Below are 12,435 nucleotides of genomic sequence, written 5' to 3'. Positions count from 1 at the left end.
TCATCTTATTTATCCAATACTTTTCCCCCTTCCCTGTTGATTATATTCCTATGGATTACTCACCCATTTTTTTAAAAAAATAGGCCTGTCAATATTTGATTGAACAATTCAACGATATATTTTTCTTATTCAAGCTAAATTCTTTTATTATAAATACTATAAATGAAGATGCCTTCGCCCTTGGTGCTTTGCGAATTACTCTATTGACCTTGACTGTCCTATTGTTAGACTGTAAGCGTATTTTTATGTCAACGTTCAGAAACCAGAGATTAAGGAATTCCAGTACCCCTAAAATCAATAAAATAAATAATACAATAAGTAGTTTTTGGAGGGTTAATCTCCAAGATCTGACGTATTCTTGACGACTTTTTTGTACTTGACTCCATAATAGTTTACCAGTAAATAAATTATACAATAGTAATCTTGACCTATTTGTCTATTACTCCTAGCATTTCAATAGACCTGTCAATATTTGATTGATTGAAGAAATTTTTTCTTAACAATGCATCTTCGGAGACCAAAGTTTACTGTCGTAAAACCCACTAATGGAATGACGCATCAATTCCTTTGTTATAATTAATCCTTTTGTTGAATTGTATGGTTTGATTGTAGGCGTATTTTTATGTCAGTTTTTGAAACCTTAGCTAAATCTAGTATGCACAATACAATAAGAAACGTTGAAATGCCTATTTTTTCTCACTGCTGAATGGTTTGACTGTAGGCGTATTCTTACGTTAAAGTTTTTGAAACGTTACCTAAAAACTAGTATACACAATATCACAAAGAAACGTTTGAAGATTTATCTAAGATCTCGTACGCATTCTTGGTACAGTACTTCAGACGTTAATGCTTTAAGGGTACATGGGTTCAACAAAACTATAATTATCTGTCTAATAATTTTAGCCAAGGGCTCATTATTTACCTTTACATCCCCTTTTAAGACATCTGTCAATATACCTTTTGTGGAGAATGTTTGACCGCCTGACATTAAAAAGAGATTGTTGTCTCTGCATTTTTAATCTTCTGTCGAAAACACAGTTCTATTGTTATACCTACTGTAAATTTTTGGACAACGATTGGACCTCTTAAGAGCTATTGTCATACGTGTTTCAGCATGCCACCCCCCCGTATAAAGTTTGAAGGAAACAATCAAATATCGAAGCATGTCATTAATCAACTTGTACGTCGCGAAATGTTTAAAAACTTGTGCGCTAACAACATCGTTAAAGTATCTTACTATCGAAGTGTATCTCCCCGCTTACGAAATGGTGAATGGTTTGAATGGACCTCTATCGACACCAGAAATTGTGGACGCTACGTTTTTAGTACGGAATGTAAACTAGGAAGTATACATAAATACGACCCTAATGAACTTGATCAATGTCAAGATTCGAATGCAGCAGCGCACGTTCTGGGATACGTTTGTCACGATCAAGCTAGTGTTGAATCGGTATTAAATACTGCAATTATAAAACTTTTGTATGAATTCAACACTAGTTTGATCATAAAGAACAGACAATACAATGACACCCCCTGGAATATATATATTATTACACCTATTAGTTATACTATTAATTTGTTAAAATTATTATATATTAACGTAGTTATTGAAGAATTGCATAGATATAGGTATTCTTTACTGTTTTTAACTTTCACTTTCGAAAAATTTAAAAATAAATTTACTCTCATTACAAGATCTCCATATCTTCCAGATATTTTGGAAGACAGAGATAGAGATGGAAACCTAATATTAGCGTATGACCCCACTTTTAATGTATTTTCAAAAGACGCTGTTGATTATTATCATCGTCAAGACTTGGAACAGATGGAAACACGCTTTTTAAATTTATTTCCAAATTTTTGGAATGTTTATCGCAGAATTTAATCGTGATGTAATCAATACAAATAAACATTGTTTTTTAAAAAATTTATTTCATCCTTTGATTTGTTTTTTACACCATTGACACAATCCTGTTTTAAAAAAATTCTGATCTAAAATAGGTAAGAGTACAGGATAAAAACCAAGAAGCGCTACTCCTGGGTTCATAGATAACATTCCACAAATAAGTCCTACAGGTACAGTTATGGGAAGGATAAGTAATAACCCACCTAAACAGACATTTTCTTTTACAACCTGTAAAACACGCTGCGTACAACATCGATTATTACAATATTCTTCAGTCTTGGATTTGCTTGTAGTTGAAACGTATTTCTCCGTTGGTGGTACATCTCTACCTATCTCATCGATAGAACAATGTATGGGTATGTTGCATGTCGAAAACCCTTTCACAATTGGGCATTCCGGGGAATATTTTCGATGCTCCTCATTTACTTTATCATTAGCTTTCCAACTATGTAATGTTATATCGCAATAAAAACATTTAACGGCGTCGCCCTTCTTTAAATAATAAAAACCATGTTTCGCAAACTCTGACGGTCTTATATTACTAACGGGGTAATCTTTAAAAGTTTCGAGCCGTAGTTTTTCCCAGTTCATTATAGCTTTACGTTTTGTCCCGAACTAATATAATTTCAACCACTGTTGCTGATATATCTTACAAATTTTACCTACGTCACAACACTACACGTGACTCACACGTGACTCGCATTTGATTGACAGGCGTGGGATTCTGAATTATGCAAATTATAATCATTTTCGGTTCATTTACATGTTTAAGGTCGGATCTCTGAATTATACAAATTTAGATCCTAATTTGCATAGTCAAAAGTGGGATTTCTGAATTATGCAAATTTGGATCATTGTTGGCTAATTTGCATGCCTAAAAGTGTGGTAACTTACTACTAAGGTGAGACACGTGTCACCTGTCTCTATGATCATCAAAGAAACACGTTAGCCCGTCATCGTCCGTGAGCATTGGAAAAGTGCCTTTAATACGCTGATTTCGTATACCAGAACTAGGACAGTATAAATTTTATGCTAATAGTGTAAAATTTAAAAAATTAAAGTTAAGTTTATTGCATTTAAATATGGATTTCTTATTGGCATACAAAATAATAGATCATAAAGGAGAACGGTTTTCGTAATTGTTAGTTTGTATAATGTACATTTTTTATAATGGTCCTCTTTAATTAAAATAAGAATATTTTCAAAGCTAATGCATACGTCACAGATGGGGGGGGTTTATTGGGGGTAAACATCTCAAAAAATTGGTTTGCGGGGGGGGGGGTAGTAAATACCTTCGTATAACGGGTAGATACTCTAGCATCAAGCCATCTTATGCGTTAGCATCTCGGTCTGCGAAGACTGCATTGACGAAACGTCCCTCGATTTTAATTGTATTAAATGTAATCAATTTGGGCCTCGCAAACAACGCTTCACAGGTGACAAACCCGTGTTTCCTCCGATGCACCTTACGTAATATGTAATTCTTTTTTTGTAAAAATGTCCCCTAAAATGTGTGCTAAATAGAAAACATATGAAACGGTCTAGCCATATTCGTGTATACTTTACTCTGAAATGTTCAGATCGGTAAGTTTTTTAGCATAATAAGCAATATTCCGGTATATTTCATTCATCTGACCACGTCTCTTTCGGTATGGCCGAAAATGTTCATGGAAACCTCAAAAAACTAGGGTATGTCCCCATGCCACGTACGAGTCATCTACACTGCCCTCATTGTGATGGGACTTTAAAAGACGTGCCTGACTGCGGCCAATTAAATTATTTCTGCACATCACGTGATTGTGCGCACTTCAGACGTTGTGTTTTAGTTCAGTCTAAAAACCTTATCCGTATGTCGATCCAAAAAAAGCGAAGACATCTTCTAGACGAGCGAAACTTTTGTACTCTGTGCGGTGAGTTTAAATACCGAATTAAGGACTTGTGCCCGTGTTACAATTGGAAAGATGATTCACCAGAGATTTAAATCAGGTACAGCAGTGACTTTCGAGATGAAATAGAATTGTGGAAGCATCATAGTTAATATAAATCAACTTTTGCTTCATAAAAAAGGGTATGTTTCACTTTGCATTATAACAATGTTTGTATTTTAATCCATATTCATGTGTATTTTAGCCTGTATTCAGCTATAACTTTTGCATGTATTTTATATAAATCCCTTGTAGTTTAGTAATATTCGTATGAAATTCCGTATTCGTTAGTGCAGGGTAAAATTGTTTTTTTTTGGGAGGATTATATAAATGCCAGTATTTTAATCAATATTCATGTGTATTTTAGTAGTAGTCAGCTATAATTTTTGCATGTAATGTATATAAATCCCTTGTAATTTAGTATCATTTGTATGAAATTCAGCATTAGTTTATAATAAGCCACTAGTGTATGGTAAAATTGGTGTTTTTTAGGTAGTATTAAGGAAATGCCAGTATTTTAATAAATATTCATGTGTATTTTAGCCAGAATTCAGCTATAACTTTTGCATGTATTTTATATAAATCCCTTGTAGTTTAGTAATATTCGTATGGAATTCAGTATTAATTTCTAATAAGACACTTGTGCAGGGTAAAAATCGTGTCTTTTAGGTAGTTTTATATAAATGCCAGTATTTTAATCAATATTCATGTGTATTTTAGTAGTAATCGTATGAAAAACCGTTAGTAATAAAACTCTGATTCTTCAACCTATACAACTAGAATAACCTAGCATAAGCCTGTGTTTCAGGATCTAGAATAGAATAACCTAGCATAGACCAATCATTCCTGATCTAACATAGAATAACTTAGCAGAAGCCTATCTTTCTTTAGGATCTACCATAGAATAACCTAGCATAAGACTATATTTTGTCAGCATTTACCAAAGAATATACCTAGCAAAAGCCTATCTTTCAAGAACTAATACAGCATATAGGCCTACCAGGATCTACCATAGAATAAGCCTAAAATAGCATAAGCCTATCTTTCACGATCTACCATAGAACGTCTGAACATGGTTACGTATAAATAAAAAAGCCGATGGAATGTCTTAACACGTTTGTGTGAGTCATAAATCACTCCAAATACAGATTCCATTGATAACAATACAAATGGTTTAGCCACGCCCCCTTTTAAGGTCCTAAACCACCTGGTATGTAGCCAATTGAAGAAAGGACAATAAAATAAGCATCAGTCAATATACCCTCAGGCTAAATATCAACCCCAGGCTTCCAAGAAAATCTCTCGATAAAGATGATTAGGTCATCACCTTTCAAGCCGTAAAGACCTGTCGCAAAGAATGTCCACCAATGTCGGAGATCGTGTTTTAGATTACCGCGTGAGATATTATTTTTAAATCTTACGCAAGGCATTAAGTTGTTCTTTGATATACAACGCGTTAAGTCGTTTTCTCGCGTAGAGTTCTAAAACTAATTTTTCGAGATCTTTAGTTTTGACTTTGAAGGTATGATAAAGTTATTCGGTGTTTTCACTTACAGTTGATTGTTGAGATTTGGTTGTGGAGTAGGTGGTTGAATATGAGATTGAGCAAATGAGTCCCTAATTCTGTTCAAAACGGTCTGGGCAAGATGGGATTCGTGACGAAAAACCTGGAAAACCCACAAAGATGGCGGCCACTGTTAAGGCGGGGGAGCCTAGTTTTTGCGTTTTCTCTCTTTTTTTTGGAGGAACACCTGTCAATATTTGATTTTGTATGCTTAAATGTAAGAATAAATTTATAAAGACCATAATATAAGGTGAGAAATATTTATCTCACAAGAACAATGAAGACTAATTTGTGTTAATAGAAAAGTCAGCAAACAAACCACCAGTCAATTAAAATATATACAATTTTACAAATTTAAAATTATTTAATGTAACCATAAGGTGCTGTAGTATAATCGGGGAAAACGCGAACTTTATCTACGACCACCTGATATGTTTTGGTCTGTTCTATCGTAATTAAAGTATGATTGGGTAGCCGTCGTATTTGGGGTCCAATGGGTACCTGTACAGCGTTTATTTCAGGTTTCCCCTGGTTGTTCACCCCTAATAATTTTTTCAGGATATCAAAATTAACATAATTTTCAGTAGATGTGTTTAAGTAGAATCCTTTAACTTTAATAATGTTAGTAATTTTAGAGACTAAACAAGGCGGTAGAGGGGAGGTAAAAAAGGGGGGATGTTTGGCAGATGTATAAGTTGGATATTCCCATAATCATTTTCATTCCTCATCATGAACTCGGAGCTGCAGAGATATCGTACTTTTTACTCCTGGCCTCAAGACGGAAACTATATAAAAACTTTAAGCAGAGCGGGATTTTATTCATTACATACCGACGATCTAGTACAGTGCTTCGAATGCGATGGAATATTATTAGCATGGAAACCCGATGATAATCCTTACGAAGAACATTTAAAACATTTCCCCAAATGCAACTTTATTAGAGGTGGGCAAACAAAAAATATACCCTTCAGTTTTGATGAAACAGAAACATACACCAAAAGTATAAATAAAGAAATCAAGACCGAGGAAAAAACACCCGAAAAACCCCTAGAAAACACCGAAGAACTTTATCATACCTTTAAAGTCAAAACTAAAGATCTCGAAAGATTAGTCTTGGACCTCTACGCGAGAAAACAACTTAACGCTCTAATATCAAAGAACAACTTAATGCCTTGCGTAAGATTTAAAACTAATATTAAAATTTATCTTCTTCCTTTCGAAGATAGAAGAAATTATTTTAGAATAAATCAAATGCATTTTAAAATGAAAATTGAAAAAGTATCTTTAATATTAGAACCTATAATTTTAAAGAAAATAAATAACTTTTTACTCTATATTATGGTCTTCATTTATAAGCCTACAAATTGAAAACTCATCTTTAATATTAGAACTTTTAATGAAAATAACTTTTTACATTATATTATGGTCTTTATAAATTTACTCCTACCAAAAATCCTTTAAGCATACAAAATCAAAGATTGACAGGTATTCCTCCCCCAAAAAAAGAGAGAAAACGTAGAAACTAGGCTCCCCCGCCTTAACAGTGGCCGCCATCTTTGTTGCTCATACTGGCGTACTACTCTCTATCGACTTTATAGGCGCAGCATCCATGGAATCCACCTTATCGTGAGATAACAATCCTTTTTCAAAAATAAGATGGCAAGCATATAAAAAGTCATGACATGCCATCACAGAATCACGGTCATCAGGAGGCGATTCAGATTTTGGGTTAGCATAGTTGTAAAGCTCTCCCAGGACTTTGAGATCTTGCATTATTTTGGCAGGTACAACATTTAGTTTTGTCCAACTATCCCTTTCAATGTATGACAGACATAAACCTTTCACTTGCGCTAGCTCGTGGGAATCTCGTCGACTTACTTCTCTATCATACATATTTATTATTTGTTCCCAGCCAAATTGAATATTTCCCAAAATTGTAAAGTCTTTGGAACCCCCAACTTGCGAATGATGCAGTCCATTAATCATGTTTTTAAGTTGATGGGTTGGGCAAACTATCCAGTTTATAAATCGGTCTTTCAGGAATGGGTGTTTAAATTTTGGCTCAATGGTAAAATTAAATGACCCATCTTCGTTTTCGGAGTTACCAAAAGGTGTGTCTCTTCCTAACGTGTGTCGTAGTGCGGTGACGTTGCAACTACCACCATCACATACTAGCGCACTAGTCTCCAAACCCACACTTTGGAAGGCCCAAAGGACTTTGAACAAGGTGTCAGTTATCACAGAGGCCGAGGCCGGCTTGGATAGCATGAAAAAGGGGCCTATGATATCAAAACTACCCGCAATGCACCTCCACAAATATTGTAAGACATAATCTCCTTCTAGCGTTTCAGACAGTGTGTTTTCCTTGTACATGTCACCAATGGAAGGCAAGTCATTAGCATCAAGGGCAAATCCAATAAACTCGTTGCTATTTGAGTTCCAAATTACTTTACCGATTACTTTTACTTCATCAAATATAATTGCTCCTTCCGCAGGTGGTTTATTGATCCCTGGATAGTTAACTGCGTATTCTCGAAAATTGTCGGCTTCACACTTGAGATGCTGTAGATCAATCCCTTGTTTCATTTTAATTTCACAAACTTTACTGCGAAGTGTATGCACGCTAGGTAATTTGAGAACTTCGAAAGAAGCCAGCGCCTCGTAAGCAGCAGGTGATCTTGAAAACACACTAAGGGCAATGCGATATGTTAACGTAGACCAACGGTTCCCGCGAGATCCTTTTTTATTTCTCTTTTGGTCATTTTCAAATTCATTTCTCTCGGTGTCTAACTTCCACGCTCTCTTTAAGGCTATCCCGAGTAATTTGTTATTTTCGCCAGCTTCGTTAAAAATTTGTTCAAGTAGTTGTTTATCCTTGGAATTAATTGCGGCTATTACATCTAGCATTTTTTATGTTGCTCCTCATTCAGATGCACACTGGCTTCTACAATCTTGGCTTCCAGTTGTTTTATCTTCTTGATAAGTTTACCACGCAGACACCGATTGTTGTAAAATCGTTTCGATCTTGATTTCGGCGATAAAATGCTAATTTTACAATTTGATGAAGCTGAAACTCTCTTTAATTTGGTCCTGGGTGTAGTGTTGGTTTTCCTTCTCCTTTCTTTCAATATATAGCTACAATTAAACATATTAATTAACCTAATTGTTTGATTATTATTAAGATACAATAATTTTTCATAACATGTGAAATTAAACTTGAGGCAAAATATTCATATTTTAATGTTAATTTCTTTCAAATAATTGTTCTAAGAAACAAAATGAGCTTCCCAAAATTAAGGATCACCAGCTAAGAATTATTTTCTAATATATAATATTTAAATTTTAATAATTTAGAATTAAAATTTTGAGCCCTTATAAAAAGTATGTTTTCATATAAATAATTAATTCATTATTGGCTGAAATTGACTCCAAATGGTAAGATAATTGATGGTTATTTTGTACATTTACCTATTTAAAAGACGGCACTTCCCACATTTATAAACCCCACTTTGAATGTTATCTTTGGGTGAATTGGAAGGTGGTGTAAACCATACACTGCATTGTACAGATTGATGCCTTTCAAGTGGATACTTGATGTACTCTAGTTTCTTGGTGTTAAAATTTCTGCAATCTTCCTGAGATTATAAACCAAACCAAATTGAGTTAAATACGTAGACCAGCCATGTTAAAAGAATGCTTTTTTAAGAAAACCATCCAATTTCGATCATGTTAACTTTGAAATGTTTAATAAATTACCGCAGATATCCCAGGGCAAAATACGTGGTCAGTACTTAATGATGACAATGCTTTTTTGACTATCTCGAAATCCACCTTTTTATCTTCAGATGTGAAGGCTATATCTTGCGTCGCCTCTTTAAACAGAATCGCTTTTGTCATGAACCCGCTGATAGAAAAGAGAAGCTTTATGGGGGAATATAAATAATTGGACGAAGCTATCATTGTGTCGTCTCTAGTCACTTCTAATTGTGATAAACATCTATCACGGTCCCTCGTAATAGAAATATTAAATCCAGGTACATTGAAAATTTAAATGTGATTAATCTATAGACTGTGGTTTATTACAATTTTTAAAAACTTACATAAAGTCTTAATATAGTCTTCAATTAACTTTAACGCTGTAATTTCATCGCTTTCTCTAGCAATCTCAAAATTAATTCTCCTGGTCGAGTCCATTTCAATTAAACCACTAATTTCAGCAATAAACCTTTTGGGGGCTAGATTAGAGTCGTCCAAAAAAGTTTCATCACCTTTTCGTTTTAAAGTATTAAGGGGAACTTCATTTAACTTGTGGTCATTATGAAATAGCAATTCTGGCTCAATTTGAGAAAATCTTGAGCACATAGGTTTTATGAAAAAGTTGCATTGTGCTGCCACATGTTTCACGTGAATTGGCGGTGGTAAAGGTTCTTCATCGTTGTCACAAAAACTTTGCGATTCAGTTTGAGACGCACGACTCTCAGTTCGAGACGTACGACCCTCAGTTTGAGACGCACAACTCTTAGTTTTAATCTTTTTTTTTATTTTAACAGTTTCTAATTTCGACTCTGACACTAAGGATAGATCAACTTGAGATCCTTTTGATAACTTTGGTTTGAGATAAAAATCACACTGAGTATATTTATGCTTGGGCTCTTTAAGAAGCTGGGCATCAGTTTTTTTGCGAGGCATTTTTGGGCCACTGGTCAGCCAAGGCTTACCGTCAATGTATGTAGTATAGCTTTAGATATGAAACGAATTTGCAGGGAATAGCGCGAACTTTCCGTTTAAATTTAATAAAATATATTCATAATAATAAGGCGACACGAAATTGTTAGAAACTTACGATATAACCGTTCAATATTTATAAAAGAATACCGAGCCAAGCCGCAAATTCGCCATTAAAAATTCGGAGTTTGGTCGACTAGACTTTTCTACGAAAGGAGGGAGGTCCGATTAAAGAAAATAGTTTTCGAGCCGTCGTTCATTGGAAAACTTTTTTATGGGTTAAGGCTTTTGATTGGTTGAACGCTTTTTCGTTCGTCTGCTTAGTTTTTACTTCGGGAAAGTCATGAAATCCATGGCCAAAGCTATGGAAAAGTGGGACTTACGTACTTTATGTGTGAAGCATAATCCGCTTTTGGTATTATCTATCATTCGATTTTGCTAACATAGACCAAAATTGTTTGCGATAATCCGTGTGATTTCCAATGTGCTAAGGTTGTACAATGCCCAACAATGATCAAAGGTTATGCAGTATGTCGCATACCCTATAAAGTTACAAAGAGTGCCACATAAATTTGAGAAATGCCTGCTCCATTCAATACTTGCGGGATACAGTGACCATGGCACTTTAAGGTGCTATTTTTAGTTTAGCATACATTTTTTCTCCATTCCTTAATCGTAGAAAATATGTCTTTAGCCTACCTATTCTTTATCAAACTTGTCGCGATTGAGAGCTTCAATAGTTTAAAGCGCTACACACTTTCTCTCTTGAAGCAGGCAGTTAAAAAGCTATATGATTAGCCTCGATTATACGAGAAAGAATCGCAACATTGTAGAGGAAACCCTGTTTGCAAAAGTCTTGTCTATTTACATGTATAGGTATACAATCTGGTTCTGATGTTGTAAGACTAGTGAAAGTCAGGACCGATATACAATCAATCCTCACAATGTTTTTATAAATACAAAGTTTGAAAAAATATTCCAACTAATGCGAGTGTCCACTTCAAATATCGCGGGTGTCCATTTAAAATATAACTATTGTCCATTTAAATTTTGTAAAGCGTCCAGTTCAGAATTTCCAGGCTACTAGTAAGCCAAGAGGCTGCAGGGAGAAAGGCTAGCAGTTCAGTTTCAATTAGTACTTGACCATCTTGGCTGATGTAGAAGGTCTCATAATCACAACATGGCCCTGAAGTTAAAGCTGAGAGAAGGAAGCAACTTTTCCCACCCCAATCATTTCAAACATTATTCACACATCATGTAACGTCCTCAAAATGTTAAGTCCCTAAAATTTTAGATTGGTCAAACTAAACATTCAATTTTTACTTCATTTTAGTTTTGTTGTTTAATACCAAACACCGCAAAACGCCAATAAAATTATTTTCTTGATAAAACAAGGCATGAATTAGAACTAGGTAAAGATTTTTTGATGCTTTAATTTATAGTTACCTTTCATCTTCTTAAAAACAGTTTCCGACACTGTTAACTTCAAATGATATGAAGAAAGCTCAATTTGTTTGTTACTAAAACAGTCTTTCCGAAATTCCTAACCGAGCTAAACGTGCCCAACCAAGTCGAAAAATTTCTCAATTCCCCTAATTTCCGCATAAGCCCCTTCACCCTCTCCTATTACTAACAGAATAGTGCCAAAAATATTCAAATAATAAAAAAAGAAGTTCCCAGGTGGGAAAAACCGCTCCTCGTAGTCACGAAAGAATGAAGAAAAGGGATGCAAAAATGAACTGCAAGATTTTGCGCTCTAGGAGAGCTTCATTTACATTGATACGTAGAGTCCAGGTTGAGGGGTAGGGTATGGTCCTTTTTCAACTTTTATGCCACCGCTCCCAACGCGAGCGGCAATAATCGTCGCCAACACTACCTTTAACACCCACGCTTTCAAACTAAGAATATCCCTGAGACATAACGAGAGGAAAGTGTTTACACGCCACTCTAGTTGTGAATATAGCTTTGGATAATGCTTGAATAGTTCAATAATTCTAACTTCTGTAGTTGCTTAACAATAAAGAAGAAAAACAGCAAAAATAGCTAAACAAGACGACCGAAGGGCTGGGCTCGTAATAGTAGCCACATTGTACCGTATTTAACCGGCGTACAGAAGATTTGAGTGAAAAGTCCCTCGACGCTTCTTTTAACTGTTTTAAAATGATAAATTTAATTTTTCTACTTCCGTTATAATTATAATAGTGTGACACGAACGGAAAACGTGAGTGAGTGCCCCCACGATGTTAAACAGTGGTAAAATGAAATTCCCGTAAATACCCATTGAAAGAAGTGCAGCAAATTCGAGTGCATAGCCC

At 34.9% G+C, this 12,435-nt stretch overlaps 1 long non-coding RNA gene across 1 annotated transcript; it reads left to right on the top strand.

Annotated features, from left to right (window-relative positions):
- The first annotated feature begins 3,247 nt into the window (after nucleotides 1-3,247).
- On the top strand, nucleotides 3,248-4,570 carry LOC149654948 (uncharacterized). The gene is made up of 3 exons (XR_016370350.1): nucleotides 3,248-3,342; nucleotides 3,431-3,490; nucleotides 3,595-4,570. It is a non-coding gene; the product is annotated as an uncharacterized LOC149654948 (long non-coding RNA).
- The last annotated feature ends 7,865 nt before the right edge of the window (nucleotides 4,571-12,435 follow it).

This window comes from Phalangium opilio, unplaced genomic scaffold (genome assembly GCF_054372755.1).
Source record: "Phalangium opilio isolate 3A_F unplaced genomic scaffold, DU_Popi_V2 ptg000078l_1, whole genome shotgun sequence".
Taxonomy (NCBI): domain Eukaryota; kingdom Metazoa; phylum Arthropoda; class Arachnida; order Opiliones; family Phalangiidae; genus Phalangium; species Phalangium opilio.
This window is presented reverse-complemented; position numbering and strand designations above follow the sequence as displayed.